The sequence below is a fragment of the Oncorhynchus gorbuscha genome, linkage group LG18, assembly GCF_021184085.1.
Source record: "Oncorhynchus gorbuscha isolate QuinsamMale2020 ecotype Even-year linkage group LG18, OgorEven_v1.0, whole genome shotgun sequence".
NCBI lineage: Eukaryota > Metazoa > Chordata > Actinopteri > Salmoniformes > Salmonidae > Oncorhynchus > Oncorhynchus gorbuscha.
Window position 1 is genome coordinate 43,443,328 of NC_060190.1, and position 6,255 is coordinate 43,449,582.

The window sequence follows — 6,255 nt, forward strand, 5'->3', positions numbered from 1 at the left end:
CTCGGCAGGCCAGGAAGTAACAGGTGGCACGAGACGTAGACTCTGGAACTGTCCAGAGAGGTCGGAAACCTGAGCGGCCAGGTTCTCCACGGCATGGCGAGCAGCAGACAATTCCTGCTCGTGTCTGCCGAGCATGGCTCCTTGGATCTTGACGGCAGTGTAACGAGCGTCTGAAGTCGCTGGGTCCATTCCTTGGTCGGTTCCTTCTGTCATGCAGGTGAAAGAGGACCCAAAAGCGACTTGGCGAAAACAGAGTCTTTAATCCAGTAAAGTAAATACAAACAATAAACACAACTTTCACTCGAAATGACGAGGACAAACTGGAGACTCGATCTTGAACAGCAGGTGAACAGCAGGTTGCCTCGGGAAGGCACTTGAACCAGACAGACTCAGACACCTGCTCACCACGCAGCATCTGAGGAAAACACGACACGACAGGGCGATACACAAACACAGCACGGTGAATTCTAGACAAGGAACCGACAGGACAGGAACGGAACACAAAGGAAGAAATAGGGACTCTAATCAGGGGAAAGGATCGGGAACAGGTGTGGGAAGACTAAATGATTGATTAGGGGAATAGGAACAGCTGGGAGCAGGAACGGAACGATAGAGAGAAGAGAGAGCGAGAGAGTGAGAGAGGGAGGGGGAGAGAGAGGGATAGAAAGAGGGAAAGAACCTAATAAGACCAGCAGAGGGAAACGAATAGAATGGGAAGCACAGGGACAAGACAAGATAATAAATGACAAAACATGACAAGAAATTTGTGGAGTGGTTGAAAAATGAGTTTTAATGACTCCAACCTAAATGTATGTAAACTTCCAACTTCAACTGTATATACTAATATGTAACATGTCGAGAACACTTTTTGAATGAAGGTACAAACAAAGATAACTGTTTCTTAGGAACAATCATTAGTATTAAAGTATTAGAGCTTGCTATCCTAAGTTAATAAATATATTTTCTTACCGTTGCCTCTTCCACCATCATGGTGTCTGTGGTAAATGTGTTCCTAGCCAATGCAGCAAAAAGTGATTTGCCAAAAGCAACTTGAAATTTTTAACTTGAAATAGCCAAATAAAACTATACATTTTTAATTATGTGTGTCTCACCTTTTCAATGCAAATGCTCTTGTGAGTTTTGGTTTCACCTTGAGTGCTGTTTTTTGAAGCACCTTCTACTCCCCTCCTAAAAAAGTAATTTGCTTAAAAAATCTGAACAACACAAAACATTTTTTATTTTTGCGTTCTTGTAATAATGAAAATTAAATTCTTACCTGGTCTTTGATTAAAAAAGACGTGGAGAAGTAAAAGTCAGCAAGGGTTGTGAATGAACCAAAGGGTTGAGTTGAACTGTCAGGTCAGCAGGAACATTGTCTCCTCTTTGTTCAACCCAACAATATGAACAAGATTACTCACATAATGTAGAGAGGTTGTGATCTGTGATTAATGTGTAGGTTCATACCTTCCTCTGAGTGGTGCCTTGCATGGGGGTTCCCCTTTCATAAGTCTGCACCAGAGGGCCTAGGTTGTGGACATAGTGACCTTTGGGTCCTCTACCTGGGCAATCCAGCAAGACGGCCAAGATTCCTCACCCCCAGACTGGTCTGACCACGCAGTTTAGTTTTCATGGTCTTAGCCATCCTCTCCCAGGGATGAGGCCTCACTGCTGCCCGACATTATCAGACGGTCACCTCATCCGCAAACAATTCAAAGTATGGAAACTAATAATGTAACAAACGGCATTTGGATCAACCAGTCTATAGTCTTGATCAACAAGTGAACTTAATAAAGGGTAACCAGGAAACTAAGGAGAACTGTTTGACAACTATGGCCAGTTTGGTGGCTATCGGGCTCAATTATAAACTGATGATTTACTTATTCAATTATCTCTTTCTGCCCCCCCTCCCTTTCCATCTCTCCCCCCACTCTGCCCTCTCTCTCCTTCTCTCCCGAGCAGAGTTATAGCTGCCATAAAAAGCAGATAATGCATTGTTAACTAATTCGGTGTGCTCCGAACTGATATATCCCTTTACTCTAAATCTCTACGACTGTAATAAAAGCCCAATGCGAATGCGTGCCCTGCACAAGCTCAGATAAAAATATATATATATTGGTGAAAAAAGAGAAGGGTGAAGGTAGAGGGAGTAGGAGGGGAAATAAACCAGGGGAAGGAGGGATGTGGTGCAAAGTGGGGTTCAAAGCTACCAGCTAATCCAGTAGGATTCAACCATGGAAGTGACAGAGAGACAAGACAGGTATGGATGACAGTTAAGCTGTTTCACCTTTAACTCGATTACAGATTCATGCTTTTTCGAACTGGGAATGTAAGTGGAATCATTCTCGTCACTAACAGAGAGTGGTGGATATGAAACAGAGCGGTCTGAGAGACTTTTCACATCTTGTCTTCACAGAGAGCACAGGTGGAACTCCAGTCCAGGTATCAAGCTGAAAATAATATTAGAGAGATTGAGAATATGACATATAGACAAAGAAGAACGTTATGAAGGAAGAGACTATACTATGTAGGTGTTTAGAAAAATAAAGGCATTTCGCTTGGATTTTGGGGGACCAACTCTGTATGCGTAGATCTGCCCTCTGGCGGTCACTTGTAGAACTGCATGGCTCTGTGTGTGTGGTTTATCGTTGCCCTGCCTTCTGCCCTAAAGTAGCCTCTAACCAACCGTCCAACCATTAACAAAGACAGAAGGTTTAACAGACTGAGAGCGTGATGCGGATTTGTAAGAACTGTAGACATTTCCAGCTTCTCTAGGCACTTATCAAGAAAACATCAATGGTCATGCTTACTGCCTCTGATCTGGCGACTCACTAAACTAAACACAAATGCTTCATTTGTACATTTTGTCTGAGGGTTGGAGTGTGAAGAGCATGGCTATCTGTACATATATATATGCCTAATATAAGGAATTTGAAATGATTTATACTTTTACTTTTGATACTTAAGTGTATTTAAAACCAAATATTTTTACTCAAGTAGTATTTTACTGGGTGACCTTCACTTTTACTTAAGTCATTTTCTATTAAGGTATCTTGCCTTTTACTCAAGTATGACAATTGGGTACATTTTCCACCACTGGGAGACCTGTGGTGGGGTCTGATGAGATGACAAAGCCAGCTCTGGCCTATCCTCCCCAGTCCACTGCTTGAGATATGGACTCACGGCTAAATGAACCATGTCTGTGTAGTCAGCTGGGCATTTCAGAATGGTAGATGTCCACATTTAAACTTTGCTTCATTTTTTGTTAAAAGTACCATTAGAAATTGTTCCTTACAAATTGTTCCTCCTGAAAATGTCCCATCGCTAATATATATATATAAGTAGAAACAGCATCAGACTGTGGGGAATTCTTGCTTTTAATGACCACAACAGACTTTTTCATCTTAACTATGTGAAAATGTGTGTCAGATGTGTTACTATGGTGACCAGGGGGAGGCCCCCCTGCTGAATAAAAAGCCCATCTGTTTGGTAGCTCTGCAGGATGGAGGGAGATGGAGAGAGAAACAGGAAATTACATTCTGGCTGGCTGGGTTGGGCCCCATCGACATGGGGCTGGACTGGAGCTGCCTGGCAGGGGCCCAGTCTTGACCTCCAGGCTCAACACACCTGCTGGGCCTCACATCCAGGTGCTGCTGCCTCATCAGGCTCCCTCTGGGGCACTGTGGGGTGGGGTTGGGGGGATTCTGGCTGGCTGGAGGGGTGGGAGGAGGAACATGTGGAGACAGGGGAGGGAAGAGGGAGGCTGGCTCAGTCTTTCCACCTATCACTGAGAAAGCCAAAGAGTGCAATGTATAGGAGTGGAGGAAGGGGAGGAGATTCACTTTCAGGATTGTTATCAATCGCCATTTTCATGCTGTTTTCAGTATAGTTTTACTGCTGACTGGGCTCGGCTACTTTGTGGTATTTTAATATACAGCATTTTTGCAAAAAACGTGCCCCCTTCTTGATAAAAGGGCTAATATCAAAGTCATTTAGATTTCTATCAACCATACTTGAAGAGTTTAATTCCAAAATGCTAAATATACATTTTCAGAAATGTTGGTAAATTAGCTTTTATTATTTAAAGATATTATGGTGTGTTTTTGTCACTATCTAGTCATGACATGGGGTTGTTCAATGACAGACATGTATTTGTTTAAAATCTATCACTTGATGGTTTCATTTCAGAGAGAAAAATAATCATGTTTCTTTGCTAAATGCAATATATCCGCCTCACTCTCAGGGAAATAAGTAGTATTGCTCGGTTTTACAACAATCAAATGTAAGAAATAACTTCATTTTTAATAAAGAACTGTAGAAATGATACATTTGTGACATCAATATTTGTAATTAATTTAATTAATTGGCATGAAATGTCAATGAATGAATTAATTAATTAATTAAAAAACAATATCAATATATTCGACACAGTAATATGAGATCTGTGATGTAAAACATTTACATTTGACCTTTGAGTCATTTAGCAGATGCTCTTATCCAGGCCTCTTAAGATAGGCAGGTGAGATTACCACATATCACAGTCAAATACAGGATACAAACATTACATTCCAGCTAAACAACGGATATATTGTGTTTCGCAACAACAACAAAAATCAAACACATCTAAAAATCTATGAATACAAAAATCTGAGAACAGTAATATTTTACACACACATTAAGGTACTCAATAAGCAATCATTACTGATGAAAAAACACAAATGTGAAATATTGGTGGATATACCATTATTACCCTGTAACACATGACAGTATTGGTCATTTGTGGACTGAATGTTTTAAAATGAATAGGAACATTGAATGATTGGCAACTGTCACTGTTTGATAATCAGAACCAATGTAAAAACCTATGTAATAACATCTTAACACATATGGAGAAAAAAAAGACCTCTCCTTTTATCAGATATTTATTTACAGCCTGGAATTCTGGGTAGACAATTGACATCATATATTATTGGTAACTTAAACCTAAATGGGGTTTTGCAAATACTAAACAAAAATGGACATTTATGTTGTGCTGCAACGACCAGAGTAATGTAAAAGTAGTCAAACAAGGTTCATGGAGATGGTTAAAAGACAAAGTACAATAATCAGAATGTTTAGAAACTCATGTAGAAAAGTGCTAAAAAGTCCCTAAACTTCAGGTTGGCCCTTGCTTTTCAGAGAACACCTAGATTGCGTAGCCTACAATTCATCGTCCATGAGACAACTGTCCTGTAATCCCAACTCCCTCAAAATGTATAGCTAGTTCACCTCAATGTTAGTTAGGCTTGACTGTCATTTTGTTTATTATATATGTTTTTTTTTACAAATTCTGAAGTGTACTTGTCAATGTGAGTTTGCATGGTAAACCAACAGTGGGTTTGGAGTGAGCATGGCCTTCCTGTCATATTACCACAGGGGGGCAACATTGAGCAGAGAATGATGTACTGCCAATGCTTATTAAGTTGAATGAAGTGATGCCAATGCATACTGTACTAAATCCTTTCAATTTCAAGACATTTCATGCCAAACCACATAACACACAGATATATTGGCAGTGCAGTGTGCCATGGCACCTGCCCTGTGTCAAAAGTTGTTTATGTGCACAACTATCAAGAGAGAAAACGACTCCTCCTTGCCTCGGCCATCTGTAACCAGAAACCCACCTCACACGTCTAATAAATGACTCGGTAATGAAAACATTGTACTGAAACAGTTACAACAAGCTGGCTACAAGATGAAGACAGTAGACACATATTGTGTGGATGTGTATGGTGCAGTGTATATGTGTATGGGAACCCTTATGTGCATGCACGTGTGTATTTGTGCTCTCATAACTGCATGTGTGTGTGTTCCTGTGTGTCCTGTGTATGTTAGGCAAAGGTAAACACCTCTGCAGCCTGTCCCTCCCCAGCCCCAGGCAGAGGCAGAGAGGAATGGAGGAAGGGGGCACATGATGGATCTGGCCTCCAGCCTCTCTTTGTCACCCTACAAGGGCCCATCACATTCCCACCACGCCCCACTCTCTCACCACCTCTGGAATCAACCGACAGGAGAAAGACAAGAAGAAGAAAGGAGGAGGGATCTCACTTCCTCTTCAGGAGGGTGAATGGGCGGGTCTTGTCACTCATGTTGATTTCCATGTATCATCTGTTTTGTTCATGACACCCGGTGTTTCTAGCTGACTCACCTCAATTTGACGAATTTACATAGAATGGTAATCCGAGCCAAATGTGACAGTTCCCATGGGAGTGTAACACA